The 25,108-nt window shown below is 44.2% G+C and overlaps 1 protein-coding gene and 1 pseudogene across 2 annotated transcripts in view; one reads left to right on the top strand and one right to left on the bottom strand.

Moving 5' to 3' along the window:
- The window catches only part of CA11 (carbonic anhydrase 11), a 500,072-nt gene that overhangs the window by 323,148 nt on the left and 151,816 nt on the right, over positions 1-25,108 (bottom strand). The window lies entirely within an intron of this gene.
- LOC134968153 (5S ribosomal RNA) lies at positions 7,356-7,474 on the top strand (annotated as a pseudogene).

Below are 25,108 nucleotides of genomic sequence, written 5' to 3'. Positions count from 1 at the left end.
CTTCCCTATCTTTTCTTATGAGAGAACTGCAACCCCAAGCAGAGATCCAGAAAGCTTCCAGCTGATCTCTATTCCAAAGCTGTCAGTAGAGAACTTGCTAAAAATATTGAGAAACTTACAGAAAGTTTTGCAAGGCATCTTCAAGATGCATATCTTAAGCCTCATAGGTATTAATCACTGACCTTGTGCTTGACTCAGGGTTAAGGGCTTTTAGAAGGAATTGTAAAATTTTGCACTGGCAAATCTACTTTGGGGCAGATGTAACTTGACAGGAGCTGATTGGCTGGTGCATTTTCACCTTCCACTTTATCACAACAAGAGTGACCTCAAGTAACCTTGCGATTAGCCGGAGTCCGCAATATTCCCACCACAGACAATAGTAGAGGACCGCGATCCTCCATTATAGCCAGGTCGCTTCGCCTGATTGACAGGCTAGGAGCGCACAGCCAATCAGGAGAGCGCTATGACGTGGCACTCCCTGATTGGCTGCCGGGTCCTCTAGTGACAGGAGTCACGGGGGGTCCCGGCATACGGGGAAAGAGGATCCATGTGTAAACATGGATCCCCTTTAGTTCGTTGGTTTGGGTGCTTTGGTTTGTTTGTTTGTTTTTTTAACCCCTGGGATGCCTACAGGGAAAGAAGAGGACTGATCTACACTGGATTTTTTGTAAGTATATATATATATTTTTTTTTTGTTACAGGTACCCTATTGGATTCTACTGGAGAAGGGGACGTGAATGGCGGCGTGGGATGTAGGTAAGTATGTATGTATGTATGTATGTATGTATGAGTGTGTAAGTGTTTTTTAATAAACTTGTGCTTTCATGGTGTGCAGTGTTTTTTTTGGGGGGGCACTTCTTTTGTTGTGGAACTACAGGTACCAGTGGGCCCGTAATTTCCCCGCATGCTGGTACTTGTGGTTCTCCAAGTACCATCAAGCGGGGGAGGCTTGCTGAAACTTGTAGTTCTACAGCAAAAGACAATATTGACAATATTCTATAGTTTACACATTTTTAAAGGCTATCAGCCCTCCATCCACTGCCCAGGGATGGGGTACAGCCTCAGGCTTCACCCCTGACCCTTGGGTACCTGGAAGGGGGACCATGATAAGGGGTCCCCACTCCCCCAGGGAACTCCAGCCAGGGGTGACTAGTTAGGGGGAGTGATGCTTTGGCTGCAGGGACCTATATAAAGTGTCCCCTGCCTGCAGCATAATCTCCCTGGCTAGTGGAGCCTGGTGCTGGTTTCAAAAATACGTGGGACCCCATGTCTTTTGTCCCACGTATTTTTGGAACCAGGACCGGCCCAAGAGCCCGTTACTGGTTGTATAAATACTGGGAACCCCTACACATTTCCCCCCGGTATTTTAACAACTAGGACCGGCTCAAAGAGCCCAGGGCTGGTTATCCTTAGGATGGGGGGACCCCACGCAAATTTGTATTTTTTATTTTTAACTATTTCTATACTGTACACAATGGAGCCCTACACCGACCTCACTGATCCGGCCGGGCTTCATTATGTTAAGTACAACAGTGTTTTACTATTCTCTCCCGTAAAAAACACTGCCGGCAATATGAATGGCATTGACATCAGTGAATTTGAATTGAGAAACACGGAAATTTAATAAGTTATTAAATGTTATTAGAAAAAGAAAATTAGATGGAAACTGAGTATAGTAACTCCAAAGATGAAAAGATACAAATTAAATTCACAATTTGTTTAAATAAACTCAGGTCCTTATTCAGAGATTTACACCTCCCCCCCCCCCCCCCGATTGTTTCACAGTTGAGCGATTATCGGCGATCTGCCCATGCATATAATTTGCATTGAGCATGTTCTGCGTTGGTCTTGGGACAATGGTCACAGTGAGGATTTAGCAAAGCCACCAGTGGGCATCTCAATACAAAGCCAGGTGACAGTGACATTTGCATATTGTCTCACAGCTTATGCCTACACATTCACAGTTGTGAACACATTTGCATACATCTCTGAATCAGGCCCATAGTCCCTATGTTTGTGGTGGTATGCAGTATTTGCATCTATTTTCTGGTCTAAATTCTAATTCTTATTATTAGTTCCAGATACAGGTGCAAATCAATGAAATATGATCCGAAATGAATAAAATAAGTATCTACACACTTATTTAAAGTGTGGAAGCTACTATAGGGCTAGTTCAGACTGGATCGCTGCAGCGGCAGTGATCACAGTCTGAAGCCCTTGCTGGAGTGCGCACACGCAGTAGCCGCACTTGTGTGCGCTCCTTGGGAGCCCAGTGAGATGCTATCAGCATCTCAGGGCTGCGATCTCCTCTGCCTGATTGACAGGCAGCAGCGGGGCGGGAGGGGGAGTGCCAACGGCATTAGAATGCCATTGGCGGGGCGTGGTCTGGACAACGCAGACTGGTCTGGACCGTTGGGGGGGCATGGCGCCTGCATGACATCACATGCAGCCGATGTGACCCGGGATGCGGCAAGTAGCAGCCTGCCAGCGCGCAGGAGACGCGCTGGCAGGGAGCTACTCGCCAGGTGCAAAAGCATCACCGCCGTGCGATGATTTTGCACCTGTGCGGGGACTAGGGCCTGACATGTGGGGCGGACTAGCCCTATGCTGGGCGTCTCCCCGCATGTCAGCGTAAATGATTTTATGATCAGATCTGAATTACCCCCTATAACTCATGCGTCAACTTTTAACTTTTGGTGAGTAGCGGCACCCTCTTTCTGAGTAGCGGGCATCATTTTTCATAGAGAAAATCACTGAACAAGCTTATTAGTTCAACACACGTGACTTACAATATTCAGCCCATTGTAGATTAGGTTAATTGTTCCTCTTAAGAAAAGGTGTTTTGGGTATAAAAACATGAACCATTTTTTGTAGTCAAAATCACACTAATAGCATTTATATACTACTATCTACTAGGATTATGTAGTATGTGAACACTTTTCATTAATGTCTTCACATATCATATGAAACTGAGAAGCCCCCTTGTTTTGGTTTTGGTTCTAATTCATCATCGAGTTTTGTTTCTGGTAAAACCACCCTCAAGTATTTTAGTTCGGATTTGGTTTTGGTTCGATATTGGATTTCTTTAAAATAAATAAAAAAATTGATAAACATTGATGCCAAAAAATTATAAAAACAGCTAAAATCATTACCTGTTTACATGCAATCTAAAACCTGAGTTTGGGCTTTAAATACAAGTTCTGATAACAGACCCGAGCCGGGACTCAGTTACCCCAATGTGATTTCGAACTGGGACTCGATTCCTCTCGGAACCCTTAAGTTCAGGAGTGTTCATATTTCAGAAAAACCGAACAGCACATTGCTACTTTAAACAATCAAAAAAGAGCAATTAACCACTTAACTTACAATTTTTTTCCCAAAAAACCCATCAGAAATTGTAATTTTTTTTAAATGCGTGAATTAGGTGAAGAAAATGAATTTAACCCTATCCAAAATGATTTTAGTTAAAAAAAGAATTAAAAAAAACATATTTTTTTACGTTCTAAAAACATTTAAACATCCATCATCACCATCGGAACATCGGGAACATCAGAAACATCGCTACCATTGCGACTTTCCTTTTAACAGTGAAGACAGCCAGTACATGGGGGGCTTGGGGGGTTTGATTTATACTTCTGCAGCGGCTGCTATTGTCTGCAGCCGCTGGATGGGGGCTCCTGCCATGCTGGCCTATCAGCAATGATCGACAGCATGGCAAACACTGGGGTTTGGGTGCAGGAAGGCAGAGGGATCTTCCGTTCCCTCTGACAGCATCAGCAGAGGGAAGTTTCTCTTCCCAGCAGCTGCAAACACGTTATCTGACTGGTCGCATCCCGTGCGACCAGGTCAGATAAAGCACTTGATGGTGTGGTCGCATCTGATGCGACCATGCCAGGCAAGTGGTTAAAGTAAATATGCTTTCATCTTTCAACTGAAAATGTGTGACATGTGACACCTTCTCTGTTTTATGTACAGCTGGAAGTTAAATTAAATGACACATCAGGAAGTGTTAATGCAGTTAAGTGAATTGTTTTATGTAAAAATCTAAACATTTCCATAAATCAAGGCTAATGTAAAAGTTGTTAGAATGTGTGCTACTGCCAATGTTGGGGGAGAAATCCCCTTTGGGCCCACTGTCTGTAGACCTATCCTCATGGGGTAAGGTTCTCTATCATAAACTCAAATTATTATTATTATTAAAAAATAGTACCCCGTTACACTGAATCTTCGATCCATGAGAACCAGTGTGTATACAACAGTGAGTACACCTGCACTTGTTATACTTCAATAACTAGGTTGTACATAGTTTCAGTCATCTGCTGGTATATGCTTGTATAGCTCTGCAAATAATACCTGCACATACTTCATTTTCAACAAAAATCGTTTTAAATCAAGCAAGTAATTTGAAGCTTGTGTGTCTACACATAGCACAGTTTATCCCTGTATGGTCAATTCACTGTCATTCATTCATTGTGACACAGCACAGGATGTCTCCAATATCTACACAATGGGCCATGCAATAACAACCTTTTGGTGTGACTATATTTAGCTGACAGCAATGATTGTATTACATTTAGTTATTAATGCATTGTGATTGCCCAAAATCGATGAAGTCACTCAGGCATGTCCCCTCAGCAGTCAGGCAAGCGTTGTAATGCTGCGTGCTGCTAAGTGAACTGTGTGACCATCTTCTCACCAGAGCATATTAACATTTAATCCCTGCATAACTACATTACCATAGCTCCGAAACTCAGGCTGAACACGCAGTAGTGTAGTGCATAGTATTATTCTATGAAATGAAATATCATATGTTGATATACATCTAATGTTGCAATACTGTTCTTTGAGGAAGATGTCCTCTTACTCTACAGCAAAATTTCCCAAACTTCAACATTACAGTCCAGGTTTTAAGAATATCCATGCTTGACTCCAGATGGTTAAATCAACTTGACTGAGGTACTATTTAGGTAATCTGTGCTCAAGAATGGATTTACTTAACCTGGGCTGTAAAAGTGGAGTTTGGGAAACTCTACTCTAAGAATTTAATTGTGCACCTAACAAAGGGAGTTCAAGAAATTGATTCCACATTATTCGGTAAGTCGGGGGCGTGCAGGGGGCCATACTGGTTGGATGTGAACTCCCAGCAGTTTGCATCCAATAGTAGAATACCAATGCTGAGAATGCTAACAGCTTCTAGGTGAGAATTTTACCCCTACCTCTATCCCATCCCCGTACACACAGGGAGAGATGTGACCACTCAGCACACATCTCTCCCCCGCTCAGCACAGTGCAATGTGTGCTGAGCGAGGGGAGTGATATGGGGGCACTCATTTAACCCAGCGGGGAATTGAGCAACCTGCTCGATTGTGCCTGGATGCAGGCCAATCTAGCACCAGCAATAGTGCTGCGCCGCGCATCGCTAACGCTGTAGGGGGTACACACAGAGAGATCCATGCTTAACTTCTAGGAAATCTAGTCAGATTGCTTAGAATTTAAGCACGGATCTCTCCGTGTGTACCCCCCTTAACCCTAATTTTCCTAACCCCCACATCCTAACCCTAATCCTCCCCCGAGTGCCTGATCCTATACTCACCTCGGGGATCCATCTGTCAGCATTCTCAGCACTGGGATTCTGGTTTCAGGATTTTGACCACATCCCGGCGATACAGGTACATCATTTTGTGAGCTTGCATCTCATTTGAGGAAGTGATCAAGCCCGAGCAGCGGGTGAAACGCGTCTTCCGTTACTAGGACTCTGTCACCGGGACTTCTACAACCGTGGGTAATATTGCCTCCTGTGTACTCCTTTTGCCTATGCACTTGTGCACCCTAATGATGATGGATTGACTTTGATACAATAAAGTGCCTGTTATAGTGTGGTAATAATTTAAGGATTTTCTTACCAGGCTCACTTCTAATTGAGATAGTGGCTTGTAAATTAGGAGGCATTCCCCTTATCTCACACATAAGAGTCATACACATCACTGTATATGTGGCGCTATTTAACAAAGCAGCTGGTATTCCTGCAGTGGCTGTTATTGTAATTTATGATTTTTTTTTTAATCTGTGCATCTAATTAGTACTCATACACAACAGGTTTAATACGATTGACTGAGAACTTTTTGGACCTCTGCTGTAGTTGGTTGAACTAGTGTATTTGGACAGTTATTTCAGTATGCAAACCAATATGGCAAGTCTACCACCTTTTGTTTATTGAATGTAAATGGTTGTTTGGGTATCCAATTTAATCAGGGCCGTTTCTTGGGGCAGGCGAGCAGTGCAACCGCACTGGGTGCCCACCGCGGCACTAACTGTGGCTCCCTGCTTCCCCCCCCTATTTCTCCCCGAGTAACCCGCTCAGGGGGCGGAGTTTCACGGAATGACGCGGTTACGTCACGACGCAACCCCGTCACTCCGCGAAACTCCCCCCGAGCAGAGTACAGAGGGGGATCCAAGTTAGGAAGAGGGAAAGGCCGGCGCGAGGAGCAACTGGTGACGATCGGTAATCACCTCTGTAAGTATTCTCTCTCTCTCTCTCAATGTGTAAAATAGGGACACCTGTCGTAATGTGTGAAATGGGGACTCTTGCCTGCCGCAGTGTGGGGATTTAATGTTTCAAGGGCATTGTGGTGTGTGGCATAACATGGTGCAGGGGACATTACTGTGTGGGGCTTAATATGGTAGAATTTTTTTTTCCTGTGGTGGTCGTGATCTGTTGGAGCAGGGTTAAAAACTGGATTGTGAGGTAGTCTTTTCAGATGAGGCCACACCCATTTAGACGAGGCCACGCCCCCTTGCCGGGTGCTCGCACGTTTTTTTTTATCTAGGTGGGGGGGGGGCGGGCACATTTTTTTATGTCATGGGGGGCACATTTTTAAATCTCGCACTGGGAGCCAAATTGGCTAGAAACAGCCCTGAATTTAATCCCCACCTAGCACACAGATCCTCAGTTTGTGCAGGTGATTCATATAGGGAATTTAACGACCAATTTCATTTATAAATAGGGTAAAATCATTATTATGTACTTCAGACCATTGAGTCAGTTTCCTTACCCAGCAGACATACCTATCGTTTATTAAGTAAATATCTGGTGTGTATCTTTGCATCTATAGTACTTGCTTTAGTTCCTCTTATAGGACTTAGTACCTATATATTTCTTGCTTGACTACAATGGACTCTCACCAGTGATTCACTGGGATATGATTCGGACCTATGACCATTTCCCTCTACCTGTGTCTAACACTGGCAGCAGATCCATTCTAGATCTTCCTCCTCTGCTCTCTTCTATAACTCTGTTCACCCTAACCTCTTACTAGGTGAACTCTCATCAGTGATCCCGGAGTTATAGGATATCTTTCTACTACCATACCACACTGTCAATGTCCGACCCCGTCCGATCTTGGAAGCGAAGCAGTGTTGGGCTTGGTCAGTACTTGGATGGGAGAACTCCTAGGAAGACCCAGTTTAGTAGAAATCATGGTCATTAGCATACTCTGTACCTAACATTGACAGCAGATTCACCACTTCTGCTTGTTTCCATGCCTTTATCATATATTCAGCAATGACATGCAGTGAGGTCAATGACTGGGGAGGCACTGGCTAACAAAACTGGATTTACACCAACATACAGCTTGGGGTGAGTAGGGGGTGTTCTAACCCTCTCCCCAACCCCCCAACCCTCCCTTCCCATAGCCTAACCCTAACCTCCCCCCAGTGCCATAACTAGACATTTTAGAGCTGTGTGCAAGAAACATTGGCGCCCCCATATACAAATAAGAGCCAGTGCACACCGCAGGCGCACGCCAAAATTATAGGGGCGTTGCTTCATGGGGAAGGGGCATGACCACAGAATTCCCTTTTACACATTACGGCAGGCAGAGTCCTCTTTTACACGGCACGGCAGGCAGAGCCCCCTTTTACACATTAGGCAGGTAGAGATCCTTTTTACAAATTACGGCAGGCATAGCTCCCTTTTATACATTACGGCAGACAGAGCTCACTTTTACACAGCGTGGCAGATAGAGTCCCCCTTTCACACATTAGGTAGGTAGAGTACCCCTTTCACACATTACAGCAGGCAAATTCCCCCTTTTTGACACATTAGAAAGGCAGAGTTCCCTATTTTACACATTGTGCAGGCAGTCCCACTTTTTTACACATTATGGCAGGCAGTCCCCCTTTTTCACAAAATATGGCAGGCAGTCCCCGTTTTTTACACATTAGGCAGGCATAGTCTGCTATTTTACACATTATGGCATGCAGTCCTACTTTTTTACACATTATGGCAAGCAGTCCCCCTTTTTCACACAATACGGCATGCACTCCCCCTTTTTTACACATTAGGCAGGCAAGGTCCCCTATTTTACACATTATGGCAGGCAGTCCCGTCCCCCCTTTTTTTTTTTTGTACACATAATGGCAGGCAGTCCCTGGGGGAGGGAGAGAGAAAGAGAGAGAGAGAGAGAGAGAGAGAGAAGAGTGGGTTATACTCAGGGGCGTAGGGAGGGTGGAACAAGTGGAGCTCGAGCTCCAGGCGCCGCTGGGGACAGAAAGCGCTGGCTCACTGCACAGCTGAGAGCCGGGATCTTGGGCAGGGGTAGGAGGAGTTGACTAGAAGAGAGGGAGGGGGTGGCCACCACACTTCCTGCATGTTGCATATCACTGATTTCACAGTGCAGAGAGTCCAGTGCAGTGCAGTGTGTGGTGTGTTGTAAGGGAAGAGGGAAGGTTTGGAGACTTGTCAGAAGAACTTTCCTGGCTGTCAGGGATCTGCATTCAGTGATCTGGAAAATGCAGGCAGTGTGGTGGCCACCCCTTCCCTTTCTTCAGTCCTTTCCTTCTACCCACGGAGGTCCAGCCGGTCAATCACATAGAAGCTCCGCCCCTCCAGGCTGGAATGAGGAGCTGCTCTGCTGCTGCCCTCTTGGTGAGAATTACTGTGTGTATACTGTGTGCTTATGTGTATATGTCTGTGTTTGTGTGTAAATGTGTTTGTGTGTAAATGACTGTATATGTCTGTGTGCTAATGTGAATAGATGTGTGTGTTTGTGTATATATATATCTTTGTATACAGTATGTGTGAGTATATGTGTGTGTTTATGTATGTCTGTGTGTATATGTGTATGTCTGTGTATATTTGTGTGTTTATGTGTGTGTGTGTACTATATTTGTGTAGTTATGTATGTCTGCGCCTAAATGTGTGTGAACATGTGTGTGTGTGTGTGTGTGTGTGTGTGTGTGTGTGTGTGTGTGTGTGTGTGTGTGTGTGTGTGTGGTGGTTGGTGGTGGTGCCGTGACATGACCCTGCTCCGGGTGTCATGTCTCCATGCTACGCCTCTGGTTATACTCGCTTTCATCTGTGACCTGCGATATGGCACTACCTCCCCTGCCTCCCCTGACTGCACGTCCCTGATATTCAGTGAATAGGTGCTATTGAATTCATCTTTGTTATTTTGGTGGACATACTAATAGAATCTCTCCACAGGTGGTCCCACACAACCAATTAGGATGTCTATTAAACCTGTGTGACTCTATTGTGTGACATCTAATTTTTCATACCCATGAGTTGGTAATAGACCATATTGGTCTTGATTGCAATAAGTGTCCACTTGGTCCAAGTGATTCAAAAACTGATACAAATTCATGATATCGGTATGACCTGATGGACCTCAGATTGAAACAATTTTTAATTTACCTGGTTTGATTTGATGTTTGTCTGTCCAAATGGATACACCTTAATAATTTTTCCCCATTTTTAATGATACTTATTAAAGTTTATTGATTTTAATCACAATTCTGATTTAACCACTATTAATTAGTTTCAAGAGTGTGCCCACACAAGAGTCTTCTTTTCCTTGTTGTTCATACTACTTATTCACTGACTCTGGGTGCACCACCAATTTGACACAAATCAGTGGTTCTCCCTAATATCGTCTATCATTGGTCTATATCTATTCGGTAATCAAGAGATCGGTACGGTATCATCAACATTTTGGCATGGTCTCTTAGTTCACAAACACACCAGACTGTGCGTTATCTGACCTGGTCTCATACCATACGACCAGCCCCTCTGCATCCCTCCACCCTCCACCAGTGTCTGCCAATCTGCTGATTACTGTTAATCATTCTGTACAGCAGGACCCCCCCACCCCACCTGGTGGCTGCACAGAGGAGCAGCCATCAGGCAAATGTAAATTAAGATCCCCTCAGTGGAAGCCCCTGATTAAGTAGCAGGTGGCTGCAGCCACTGGGCAAATCAACGTTATGATAGTCCCGGTGTTCTCGATGTTTCAGTGGTAAAGTTCTGATGTTTAAAAAAACTATTTTACAAACGTTAATTATTTTTTAAATAAAATCATTTTGGATAAGTTTTAAATATATGTCCTTGTCCTAATTCAGTAAAAAAAAAAAAAAGATGATAATTTCTGAGCGTTTTTTTTGGGGGAAAAAAGGGCAGTTAAGTGATTAAAATGATGCATATGAAAACTTGGAGTAAGTGGATATAAAATAGATTTATACACTATTTCTATATGTTTCTATGTGACAACATTGCGTGGGTCCTATTTTTTTTTATGCCTATTCATGTACTCACAATGCTTTGTGCCTCCCGTCAGTATGGATTGGAATGGACTTTGGCAGGAAGATAAAAGATCATGGTCGCAGTTCCCAACAATCAGATAAGTAACAGGGACTCACGGAATGAGGGCATTGTGGACATGGATTGCACAAGGGACTTTATCATGTATAAGTGTCAGTATGGCAGGGGACAGTCTTATGTGCTGCCCAGTGGCACTTAACTGAGTGCTCGTCGCTATAAGGTTTGTCATATTTATTTTCTCCCAAGATAATGTAGCTGGTGCATAGACATAAAGTAATGTTTGATATATAAAATATGTATAAAGGGAAAAATGTCATCCGTACTGTACCACAGGAAAGGTAGCCAGACAAATGATAAATCTGGGTAAGATCTTTACTAGGAGGAACAATGTTATCCATGTAAATGTGATCTAATAGCAGCTACTATTACTTGAGGGTACTAATAGCAGTGATAAAAGATTCAGACCCAAAATGTGCAACACGTTTCTTGTAACCACTGTTGTTACCTTTATTTTCTCACTTAGGGGTTGTTTTATTATTAACATTATTTTTACTAAAATCAGAGGCGTCGGAATGGGGGGGCAAGTGGGCAGCTCGCCACCCTAAGCTTGAGAGGCTCCGGCCAATGTACAGGAGGAGCGATGTGCGGTCAGTTGAAAGACTGCACATCACAACCTCCATGCAGTGCACTGCAGGGACCAAGCAACGCTCCCCCACCCCTGGCTCCCAACAGAGCAGTGCCACGATTTATGGGTGTTAAGGGGGCATGGCCTAATGCCGATGGGTGCCCGCCTCCGTGAGAGACTTGTGGCTGTGCTGCTGTGTAATCAATCAGGTAATGTCTCTCCCCGGCTCACTCCACTCCATCTCTCTCTCCCTAACGCTCTTTCTCTTCTTGCTCCTCTTTCTCTATCTCTCCCTAACATTCTCTCTCCTCTTGCCCCCCCCTCTCTCTCTCTCTCTCTCTCTCTATCTCTCCCTTTCTCCCTAAGACTCTCCTCTTGCTCCTCTCTCCCTAACATTCTCTCTCCTCTTCCTTCTCTCTCTCTAACACTCTCTCTCCTCTTGTTTCCCCCCTCTCTCTCTCTCTCTCTCTCTCTCTCTCTCTCCCTTTCTCCCTAAGACTCTCTCTCCTCTTGCTCCTCTCTCCCTAACATTCTCTCTCCTCTTGCTTCTCTCTCTCTAACACTCTCTCTCCTCTTGTTCTTTTCTCTCTCTCTCTATCTCTCTTTAACACTCTCTCCATTCTCTCCTCTCTTCCTAACACTCTCTCTCCTCTTGCTCCCCACTCTTCCTAACACTATCTCTTCTCTTACTCCCCCCTCGCTCTCTCCCTAACACTCTCTCTCCTCTTGCTCCTCTCTCTCTCTCTCTCTCCCTAACACACTCCCTCCTCTTGCTCCGCTCTCTCCCTGGGCCAGATGTTCTAAGCCTTGAAAAGTGCTAAATAGCACGGCTCCCAACTGTCATTTTTTAAACACAGCCAGTGACATGGCAGTTAGGAGCTGCTTGGATGCCACTTTATCACTGTGAAATGTATCACTTTTCAGGCTTAGTACATCTCCCCCCCCCCCTGCGACGCTGTCTTTCTCTCTTTTCCTGACACTGTCTCTCTCCCGCTCTCTCTCCCTTTTTCTATTCCTGACACTCTCTTTCCCCACCATGGTGCCGCCCCCATTTCATCCCCACAGTACTGCCACCTCCCCGGGGGTTCCGCCAACAGGGGCGCCAAAATGAGGATCTATCTGGCCCCCAAGTATATATGTTCTTACGTCCCTGACTAAAATAATGTGAACAAGGGTGTTTTCACACATTATCTTAGTATCACCTGAATGTATTAATGGGCTTTTGGAGCAGTTTTCATGAAAAACTACTCCAAACCCTTTAATTCACAAAATTTCATTTCCCATACCATAGTGAGTCCTGTGATAATAACAATGTCCTGAGACAGCATTATCAGAGGGCTCACTGCGATATGCTGCCTCCTGCACAGCCCGTACGCAGATAAAGCTGTTCAGGGACCAGGCAGTCTGATAAGCTATGTTTGTGTGATGTAAACTGTGGCCAGAGAGACCCACCAGCCACACGTGTAATGGCGGCCGTGGCACTGAAGGGGTTATTCCTCAGCTGCCAGGCACCATTTGGACAATAGGCGCCTGGCGTCACTGTTAAACGTACTTACGGCGCTGGGCGTGGACTGTTTAAAAATATGTTTAATGATGTGTTTTAACATGTCATATGTAGTGGTCTGTGCACAATTGTAGGATTGCATGTTTAAATGTATTTATATTTAAGATGTGCTCACATGTATTTTAAAGGGAAAAATGCACTTACTATATCTGTCTGAATAAGCATCTCCTATCCTCTGGGAATAGGAAGTGGCATGCTAATCGCCACTGCTAGCAGACGGGGGGAATGACAAAACCTTTTTATGTTGGACAGTGCACAGCAGGTAAAGGCTGGGTGTGGAAAGAAGATTGGTTGTATTTCCAGTCTTTCCTGTTGTAATCCCAAACACTGGGTTTGCATGGAGATGTGAATGGGACAGGAACATGTTAATCAGATTGTGTTTTATGAATGCAAACTAGTGGGTTTCAGTTAACAACAGTTTGATCTAACATTTCCTAGGCTGCATTATGTAGGGTGCAGATTATGTTTACATTACAAGAACTTTGTGTGTGGCAGGAAAAGGATGAGAAACGTTTGTTAGGGGATTCAAATACAAACCGTATTTGAAGCTATGTGATACATTTATTAATAGTGAATGTTAAACTGATACCAAATGTTGTCTCTGTGACAGGAAGGAGGAAATTGTTTCATGCACTTATATCCTTTTGAAATGTCATTTATTTATTTGTATTTTGTCAGATATCCTGATTGGATGGAAAGGACTCAAGGGGGACATGACCCCCTTTGGTACTGTGTGGTTTTATTGTATAAAAAGAGGTAGCCTGTGAGCTCCAAGGGTATTATACAATTTTGATTTTGCTGTAACATCTTGCTGTATTGCTGAGCCTTTTTGAAGGCTGTATATGGGCAAATAAAGATCTTCTGCCTAAAGACGACCACTTCATCTTGAGACCTGCAGGGCTATGCCAAACATAGCCCTGTTCTCCGCCTGTCCAGGGAGCACCCAACGTCTCCAAGTTCTGCCTTCCACCAGCTACTGGTAGAGGCCTAGTCAAGTGACTAGTGGTGATTCGTCACCACCACACAGGTGTGGTAAAGCGACGTGTCAACGCATACAGAGCAGAACCGTGGCTCCAAACGCCACGGCAGGTTAGAAGTTTGGTGGTGGCAGCATAAACCCGCCCACGGTGCAGTGGGTAGAGTCAGTAACAGGCGGTTACTGACGGTGAGCGGGAATCTCCTATGTGGCCAGGTCTCGTGTGACCTAAACATCCATTCTGTGTACAGGGGACGGGACGCGAAAGCGGTGAGGGCTTTCGTACGGGACCGTACGGTCACAGACACACAAGCTGATCACTGTGTAAACAATTGCAACTTCATTACGCTCTAAGGGGGTAATTCAGAGTTGATCGCAGCAGCAAATTTGTTAGCAGTTGGGCAAAAACATGTGCACTGCAGTGGTGGCAGATATAAAATTGTGCCCATTAGCTAACAAATTTGCTGCTGCGACCAGGTCTGAATTAGGACCATGGTTTGGCAAGTAGAGGAAAATGTTGTTTTGCAATCAACCTTGAATTAGGCCCACTGCGCAGTAAGGGGGTTATTCAGGTCGCACTGCTAAGCGATGCGACTGCAAAAACCCTGTTCCTTGCTCCAATGCGCACGTGCAGGTTCCATCCTGCGCATTCGCTAGCAGCCAATGCAATCTTTTTGCATTGGCCGCGAACGCCTTGCCTGATTGACAGGTAGAGGCGTTCGCGGTTCAGGCAGGGGACGGTGATGAATCATTCGGGGGGCGGCATGGGCAAAACAGGGGTGGGTCAGTGGCATTTTGGGGGCAGCTGCGTGATGTCACACACAGCCACTCCGATGTAAAAAATGGCCATGGCCCTCCTGCATACGCAGCCTAGCTGCAGCTCTTCCACAGTTGCTGCAGCAGTTAAATTGCGATCGCAGCCACTGGGCAGGCCATTCTGCATGCTGGGCGGCCTTGCCCTGTGGTGGCCGCCTCCCAGCATGCGACAGAAAGGATTGCAGATTCTGATTTTTAGCAGAATCTGCAATACTTACTGAATAGCCCCCTAACGCGTAAAGATGTTAAGCTAAGCATGGGACTTATTTTGAGGCACACAGAATATGTTAATTAAAAGAGACACTTTTTTCACCAACATAAGCTGGGTGCATTTTGAAGTTGATGATTACTGAAACTTTTTTTTCTGCAGACATCATATATATGTAATAATATTAAAATTAATGTGTACAGTGCTATAGGGGCATTCCTATATCTCTAGAAATAAGAACAGCCTTAGTGGCTTTTCTGATCATTCCTCCACTTGTCAGTAGTAGAGACTGAAGAGCCTTTTACTTGCATTATGTAGTATAAAAACCTGTCACTGTCAGGAGTTACCTTTTCTTCTTACCCTGTTCGCCTGATTTCTCTGCTGCGTGTCCAATCCTTTACTGAAAACTAGCGGGATGAGAAGATGGACTAAAGTTTGGAGAAATCACACAAGGGTTTTGAAAGAGGATCCAATTTATTGATTGAAGATAAAGTCGTAGTTCTTTCAATAATCTCAGAAGCTGAATCAAATACAATCTAACGACAATCGGTGTACACACCGCATTACACTAATAATCACTACACTTAAAAGAACGTTTATTACTCTGGACCTAGCTGAAGGCTGTTATCTTTCAGTCTGCGTCAAATTCCTGAAAAAGAGTTAGTCTTTTCTATCCTTAACTATGAAACTCTTTCATTAGAGCAATGGTTAATATTCAATATTATTATAAATGACCTATCACCAAGGACTACAATAAACAATTACTTCAAAGTGTCATTCAAGCTTGAACATACCACAATATTAAGTAAGAAAGTATACAAGCAATTAACCATAGAATATACAGTTTACATTAACAGCAAGTACTGCAGTAAGTTCCCCTTTATAAGACTGTTAGGGTCTGCATGCACACTAACTCGAATAATTGGTTCGATAAGTCCTAATTAGTTTGTGCATATTTAGATGACAACTAACGAGAGTTCTCACAATTCGTTGCCCGGGTTAAACAGGAAGAAGGAAGCTCTGGTTCTTAACAATATCCTTTGGTAATATAGTCTAGCTTATAAAGTAATGCTGCTCTTTGTCTCTTACGAATATAGTTTGCTCTAGGACCTTGATGGCTAACCTTGACACTCCAGCTGTTGTTGAACTACACATCCCAGCATGCCCTGCATCAGTTTTAAATAACAAAACTGTAGCAGGGCATGCTGGGATATGTAGTTCAACAACTGCTGGAGTGTCAAGGTTAGCCATCACTGCTCTAGGAAGTCCATCTGCACTTCTCTGTTAACTAAGGGGCCGATTCAGTAAGGATTGTAAAAATTACATATTTGCAAAAATTGCGACCATTCACAACATTGCGAAAGCAAGCCCAAATGGAAAAATTGCAACACTAATTTAATGTTACAAAAAACTAGGTGGGCTTGTGAAATGTGCAAATATTGTGAAGACCTAAAAAAATATATGCATTATTTGCGTATAAATTTACAATTTTACGCATTTTTTGCTTACATGTTTCTGATGTTGCAATTTTTGCAAACAACTGTGTTTTAACCTCAAATATTGCGTTACATATTTTCATGGCCAAAAAAATAGAAAAAGAAAATAGTGTTGCTGTTCTTGAACATATGTTTGTGTGTGTGTAGTGATATTAAAAAAAAAAAAAAAAGTAACCAAATGTATGTGGGTATGTTTCGTTAACAAAAAATGTGGTGGTTGCTTAAAAAGCATAAAAAAACTGTTAGGAAGCTAAAAGACATTAAGCAGATCCTACAAAGCAAAATGCTTGGAAATGTTAATTAACGTTTGCTTTAAAAAAAAATAGTGTGGTTGTCAAACCTTGATTGTTAGTAAGTGTAAAAACAATTAGGTTACTAACATATATTTTATAAAGAAACGTGTTACAGAGTTTAAAGCTCCCTTACATGTGTAGAAGTTTCAATACAGCTGAAAGAAGTGATTTGTAGTCAGCCTCTTAAAGAGGAGTGACATCCCATTCCCAGCATTTACACACAGTGTAAGAGCCGAAGGCTGCGCAGGGCTACAGGCTGACAACCTCGCAGCCCTGTGCAGCAACAGGCAAATCGAAAGGTGGGGGTAAAAACCATTGTGCATACAGCTACCATCGATGGGGTATAATCATCTGGTTATACACCATTGATGGTAAAATTATTCAACATCGTCTATAGACAGTCAATGATTTAGAATCATCGATGGTCGATGGCCATCCCCAACAGATGGTTAAATCAAATTGCTAGAGGTGCTGATTAAGTCACCTGTGGCCAAGCATGGATAAACTTAAAACCTGGTTCATTGGGGTGCCTTGAGGACCGCATTTGAGAACCTCTGCATGATTATCTAGTCCACTCTAGTCAGCCCAAATGGTTTGTAATATTTTACTGTATGTAACCCACCTTACTATTTCTGCACTGCAGACCTCTCCACTCTCTGTGGTCATCAAGATAAAACTAGAGAATTGTTGGTTTGTTTTTGTGTCAGTTAATGAAAACAAAGTAATAATAGTTTCTGTTAAACTTGTTATTGTAAAGGTTTTCATTTTCCACAGATAATGTACTATATTTACTGCTGTATTTATAACAATCTATTACATGAAATACAGTGCAGGCTCGAGTCGCTGCGATCATTAGATAAAGTAGAGATATTGTACATCCAGAACAATAAAGTGTAGTGATCGGTAGGTCTTATTGTCACACAACATGAAAATGACATCATTTATTTGATATATTTGATGTTATATACTGTGTTACATATTCAGAGCTCGTAAACATCATATACTGTATAAGTTCTAAATTGCTAACTGTGGAGTTTACATCCAGCAATACAAAAGGAGTAAACAAAAGGGTATGCAGTATAATTGTCCAAAATATCAATTAGGTCAATAATATCAGTAAAAATTTAAAGACAATCCATAAAAGTTCATTTATCTCTAAATAAAAGTATAAAAATGCTGAGGTGTCACCAGGTGTGGCCTCTGGAAGGGGTGTGACCTCACAGGGAGGGGGGTGTGACCTCATGGGAAGGCCCCGATTACATCACTCTGGGGGAATGCCCAGCATTTCCGGAGATGCTATGCTGCCCCTGGAGACTTAGGTTGCATTGCTGGCTCAAGACAGATAATGCAGATAATAGGGTCTATGTTCTAAGCCTTGGAGAGAGATAAAGTGGAAGGAGAAAGAACCAGACAACCAGCTACTGTCATTTTTCAAACACAGCCTGTAAAATTGCAGTTAGGCGATTATTGGCTGATACTTTATCTCTCTCCAAATTATCTCTCTCTGAAGACTTAGTACATAGACCCCAAAGTTACAGTGCAGCAATCAGGTCCCTGTCACTGTGGAGGTGACAGCATTTTGATGTCACCCTCTCAGAGGGTGACATCTGGATGTGGTCCATACATCCCCGCACCCCCATAGCATAGTGATGCTCAACCTCATTGGTGCATAATCGCTGCATAATCTGTCCGATATAACAGCAGAAATAGATGCACTCTCTGCATTTGATAAGCGACTGTATAATTTATAGCTAACAAAAGACTAGGGGATAATACAGAGATGTACACAAACTGATGGTTTGCGTATATTTCTGATATTTGCTTAAGTGTGCATGCCGAGTACCCATACTGCTCATGTGCAGATCAGGTGCAGCGTTGTCAGATAAGCGAACCCTAAGCCGCAGCCTGATTAATAAGCAGTGAAGTTGAGCATTCTCGAAATCAAAATAAGAAGCCTCACACATGCATGCACACACACTGCCCCATAGACTCACACACACACTGTCCCTATAGCTACATACACACTGCCCCCAGATTGCTGCACACACACACACAAACTGCTCCCTAGCTGCACACACACACAGACTGCTTCATAGCCACATACACACACTGCCACATAGCCACACACACACACTGCCCCCATAGACGGACACATACACACTGCCCTCATAGCCTCACTTAACACACACACAGTGACAAGATTTCATTGCAAACTCTTCCTCATAGTGGAACATTAGCTGCACAGTGCCTGAAACCAGCCATCCCCTCACCGCAATACTCTTCCTGCTTGCCTCGTCCAGTGCCGGTCTCCGGAGCCCAAGATGCCACACTATTCCTGCTCTTACCCCAACAGAATGCCAACTATGAGTTCCTGCTGATACCTGGAAACTCCATGAATTGGCAGTAAGATCCAAGGGCGGGCCCCCTTCACTGTCCAGTCCTGGGATTCCAGTCCTGGCAATCCCTCCCTGATGGCAGCCCTGGCTGCATCTTTGGATGCAACAAAAGGTTACTCAGATGACTGATATTCTCGTAGATTTATTTATTTATTATTTATTAACAGTTTCTTAAATAGCGCAGCATATTCCGTTGCGCTTTACAATTAGAACAACAGTAATAGAACAAAACTGGGTAAAAACAGACAGACATAGAGGTAGGAGGGCCCTGCTCGCAAGTTTACAATCTATAGGGAAATAGGCATAGATACACAAGGATAGATGCTACCTATTGCAAAATGGTCCACCAGATTGCTAGGTTCTTAATGGGTTGTATGATGATACTCCACAAAGTTATCCAATGTCAGGAGGGTGTGAGACTAAAGAAAGACAAGATATGTGATGTTATGAATACTCTACAGAGGATGTAACTGGATAGGGAAGCATTGAAGGTTATGTGGGTGGGTCTGGAATTTGGTAGGCTTGTCTGAAGAGGTGAGTTTTCAGGGAACAGTTAAAGGTTTGGAGACTAGAGGCGAGTCTTATTGTGCATGGGAGGGCATTCCACAGAGTGGGTGAAGCCCGGATAAAGTCCTGTAATTTTGAGTGTGAACAAGTAATGCGTGTGGATGAGAGACGTAGATCTTGTGCAGAGCGGAGAGGTCGGGTAGGGAGATATTTTGAGATGAGTGAAGAGATGTATGTTGGTGCAGTTTGGTTAATAGCCTTGTATGTGAGTAAAAGTATTTTATATTTAATACGGTAGAATACCGGTAACCAGTATATGATCAGATGATCCGATGCCGCATCTTCGTTATGAAGGGCTGGGTTACATTACATCTAATCTTGGGAGAAAGCCACTGTCCTTCTTAAATATTCAATAACTAACTTTTCCATGGAAAGCATGGCTACTGCCTGATACATGGCAGTATCCCCCATTGGTAAACAGCTACTGTGAAAATCACTGATATAAATACATAGGCCTCTTAGATTATTACATGCAAACAATTTACCAATTTTCAGTCATAGGGGTAAATTTACTAAGGTGGGAGGTTTTTTTTTAGAACTGGTGATGTTGCTCATGGCAACCAATCAGATTCTACCAGTGACGTGCGGTGGGGTGAGGCAGGTGAGGCAGAGCCTCTCATGTCATACTTACATTTAAACCAGTTTTGACTGAATAAAAATTATGAAAAATACTGATAATTTGTCTGAAATATCTTCTTTGCATTATTCTAATAATTTTTATAGCCCAAACTCTGGAGTAAAAAGTCTATGGCAGGTGAGACAGTGCCTCACCTGTGTATCCTTTCCACACATCTCTAATCAAAACTCACCAGATTTCCAGGAGTTTATAATGCTGCACCTGTGTATAATGCCCAGATGTACCCTTCGGCTCATATATTGCATGGAAATCTGGCTCTGGGGTTAGCCAGTGCCTCCTGAGCCATTTAGCTCAACGCACGTCCCTGGATTCTACTTAACATATATCTATCTGTTCCTTGAAGATAATAGATAAAATCTGATTGGTTGCTATGGATAACACAATCACTTCTTAAAAAACCTCCCACCTTTGTAAATTTACCCCATAGAATTAAAAAAAATTGTCATAGCTGAAAATGTACAGTATTTGCTGTTGGCTAGGTCTGAGGACCTGAGTCAAATTTGGCTCTAAGACCCAGCAGTAATTTCATTTGGACATTACGAGGGAAGTGAACAATCTAAAAATAGTTGTTCTTAAACAACAAGTTATATAAAGTATTTACAACAAACTGGATGAACAAACATTAAAACCATTTTCAAATTAGATAGATAGATTGATAGAAACAGAATATTTGCAAGCAAAACACTGGAGTCCCAATATGGTGAATTCTGTAATAAGCCAAGTTGTGAGAGATTCGTTCTTTACATAGCAGTCATGTCACTTTTGCTTGTATATTTATACGATCCTATGATTAATATCCCTAGAAATGTCCTATTCTCTATTCTAAGGTACTAGAAATAACCTCAGAACCTTATGTTCTTTGTTACAGCATTCAGACTGAGTACAAATAGTGAAGAAATCAGGAAGACGCAGACAGTGCCGTTTCTTGCGGCGGGCGAGCCGTGCAACCGCACGGGGCGCCCGCCGTGGCACTTATTGAGGACTTGAAATCCCCCCTCCCCTCTCCTCCCGAGTACCCAGCTCGGGGGGCGGGGTTTTGCGGAATGACTCGTTTGCGTCGTGACGTCACGACGCAATCGCGTCATTCCGCGAAACCCCGCCCCCCGAGCTGGGCACTCAGGGGGAGGGAGAAGGGGGAGCCAAGCCGGCCGGCGGCGGCGCCGTGCAGACTAGGGAGAGGCGGCTGAAGAGCAGGAAGAACCGCTTCAAATGTAAGTCAGCCCCTCTACCTCTCTCTCTCTCTCTCCCTCCCTCACCCCCACCACCACCACCTGCCGTACTGTGTAAAATGGGGACACCTGTCTGCCGGAATGTGTAAAATGGGGACTCTTGCATGCCGGAATGTGTAAAATGGGGACGCAGTCTACCGTAATATGTAAAATGGGGACACTTGCCTGCCGCACTGTGTAAAATGGGGGCACGTGCCTGCCGCAATGTGTAAAATGGGGACACTTTCCTGCCGTGCTATATAAAATGGGAGCACGTGCCTGCCGCAATGTGTAAAATGGGGACTCTTTCCTGCCGCAATGTGTAAAATGGGGGCACGTGCCTGCCACAATGTGTAAAATGGGGAAACTTGTCTGTTGTACTGTGTAAAATGGAGGCACGTGCCTGCCGCAATGTGTAAAATGGAGACACTTTCCTGCCGCAATGTGTAAAATGGAGACACTTTCCTGCCGCAATGTGTAAAATGGGGGCATGTGCCTGCCGCAATGTGTAAAATGGGGACACTTTCCTGCCGCAATGTGTAAAATGGGGGCATGTGCCTGCCGCAATGTGTAAAATGGGGACACTTGCCTACCCTGCTGTGTAAAATGGGGACACTTTCCTGCTGTACTATGTAAAATGGGAGCACGTGCCTGCCGCAATGTGTAAAATGGGGACAGTTGCCTGCCGTAATGTGTAAAATGGGGGCACGTGCCTGCCGCTATGTGTAAAATGGGAACACTTGCCTGTTGTACTGTGTAAAATGGAGGAACGTGCCTGCCGCAATGTGTAAAATGAAGACACTTTCCTGCCGCAATGTGTAAAATGGGGGCACGTGCCTGCCGCAATGTGTAAAATGGGAGCACGTGCCTGCCGCAATGTGTAAAATGGGGACTCTTTCCTGCCGTAATGTGTAAAATGGGGGCACGTGCCTGCCACAATGTGTAAAATGGGAACACTTGCCTGTTGTACTGTGTAAAATGGAGGAACGTGCCTGCCGCAATGTGTAAAATGAAGACACTTTCCTGCCGCAATGTGTAAAATGGGGGCACGTGCCTGCCGCAATGTGTAAAATGGGGACACTTTCCTGCCGCAATGTGTAAAATGGGGACACTTGCCTACCCTGCTGTGTAAAATGGGGTCGCGTGCCTGCTGTAATGTGTAAAATGACAACTTTTTTTTTTTTTTATCCTGTGGTGGCCGTGATGATGAGATCAGATGAGGCCATGCCCATTTTAACGAGGCCACGCCCATTTTAACGAGGCCACGCCCCCTTGCTGGGAGCACGCGCGCCTTTGGCGTGCGCATGCTTTTACTCTATATCTATGGGGGGGGGGCGCATTTTTTTTTTATGTGAATGGGGGGGGGGGCGCATTTTTAAATCTCGCACTGGGAGCCAAATTGGCTACAAACGGCCCTGGACGCAGAGGTGCTTCTTGCCATTTGAAAAACAAAAATCAAAAACGCAACTAGAAAAACTATATTTCCCCCATTCTAGCAGTTCCTCTAAGGTTTCTCTCACTTTTTGTCTTGATAATGCAACTCCATATCTAGCTGGTATATACACATATTCATTATGTACAGCCATTGCTATTTTTCAGCAGGAACCAGCAGGAATGCTGTTCCTGATGCTCTTATTTACTATGGGCCTGATTCATGAAGACTGTAGGCGATGCCTTCTGTTGGCATTAGTGACAATCCCAGTGCTGCGGCGTCGCCATAATGACCATCAGGACTGTCGTTAGTAATCTGCAATGGTTTTAGACACTGGCCTGCCTGCGTAAGCTGAAGCTTACTCAGGCTGGCTCTCGAATCTGGACACTCATCTTCAGGAAGTCTGCATCTAACAACGCAGACCTTGGACACGCTACACCTTCAATCAAAATGGGGGTGATGCCACGGTTTTAATGGCTGGTGGCAGGTGCCACCCCCGCTCCACTCCCCAAATGCCACAGCGTGCTAATCATACTGCAGCTGACAGGGGGCTGTGAGCTATATCGCAAGGCCCATTCTGCACATTCCCTAAAAGGGTCTTGCACCAGCGCATACCCCTAAATAGCGTATCTGTATGCAAACCATTGTGTTTGCGGACAAATATGGATTAGGCCAGGGGCTTAGGTAGAACTTTGTGGGCCCCATAGCAACAATTTGAAGGGGCTCCTGTCCCAATGCTTCTAGTGAGACACCTTTCCACAAAAAGTTGTTAATTGTATGCCACATAATAGTACCCTAGTTCATTTTCTGAACCATAGTAGTGCCATAGTTAATGTTATGTCACACTGTCGGGTTGCCAGTACAGAATATGCAACACAGTGCCTCAACTTCATATTGTGCCACATTACAATGCCCCAGTTCATATTATGTAACATTATAGTGCCCTCCATCAAGTTGTAGTTATACCACATTACAATGAACAGATCCAAGGGCATAGCTAGATAAATTATAGGCCCCAAGGCAGAAGTTTGTAATGACACCTATGGACCACCCAATGGTGAAAAATGTACAAGACACATGTAACTGTGACAGGGAAGATGGGCCACTTTCAACTCTGAGCCCCATAGCAGCTGCACTCCCTGCACCTATTGTAGCTACGTCTTTGTGTATAACACATGTAACTGTGACAGGGAAGGTGGGACCTTTCAGCCCTGGGCCCCATAGCAGCTGCACTCCCTGCACCTATGATAGCTACGCCCTTGGATTAGGCCCTATGACATAATCAGGGACTGTGTTCCTGAGCCTGTTCTAGGCCAAAATATATTTTTCATTAGATAAGTTTTATTTTAAGCCCCCTTATGAGCAGTGGCGGGTTTTGCCTCTGGGCTGCAAACTCCCCCCCAGGTAAAATCTGCCACTTCAGCACAGAGTATGTGAAGCCAGATGCAGTCCGTGAGACTGCACTGGCTTCACTGTGACTGGCAGTGACTTCCTTTTGGAAGTCCTACCTGACAGTCAGAGACACACAAGGCAGTCTCGTTGGGTGGTGTTTCCTTCCTCTGTGGTTGTCAGACTGGGCTATGATTAGCAAAGACCTGGCTTACTGCAGGAAGCCACTCTCTGCCTTTTGGGCAGCCCTTGCCGGCTTCCCTGGATGGCATCCGACGCAGTCCACCGAAACCAGTGGTTTGCGCATGTGCAATACCGCTACTGTGCATGCTCCGTTCCAGTCATCTGTGAACTACATTCCGGAGGGACTCAGCAGCGCGACCAGCGGCAGCCCTCCTCATCCACTGAGGTAGGAGCTGCCGCTGCTTATGAGTACCTTTCTTTCTAAATACTACACGACACTCAGGGTCTTCTGATAGCGTGTCATACATTAAAACATCACAGCTTACATCAAAGTTTCAGTGTGTGTAAACACTGTCTTCAGGACAGTAACTGTATACATACTGTAGATTTAACCTGCTGTACAGCAAAGAATGGAGCCTGGAGACAATCTTCTACAAAATATGTGAATAAATATTAAATCTGAGCCCAATACCCCAATACCCCGTCCCACCACAGACTGCAGAGTTCTTTTACAAGTTTGCGGCAATCACACTTGCATTGCATGCAAAAACATAAATACACACATTTGCCCCTATGTACTATATCTACTGTATGTTTCTGCACAGCCCTCATTATTTGCATGTGCATGTACCAGCCCTATCCTTGGTGCAAGAGATACATGTGATATCAGATGGATCTCTGTGTGCTGACAACAGTTGGGTCTACATGCCCTTGACATGCC

This window comes from Pseudophryne corroboree, chromosome 10 (genome assembly GCF_028390025.1).
Source record: "Pseudophryne corroboree isolate aPseCor3 chromosome 10, aPseCor3.hap2, whole genome shotgun sequence".
In the NCBI taxonomy this organism is placed as follows: Eukaryota; Metazoa; Chordata; class Amphibia; order Anura; family Myobatrachidae; genus Pseudophryne; species Pseudophryne corroboree.
This window is presented reverse-complemented; position numbering and strand designations above follow the sequence as displayed.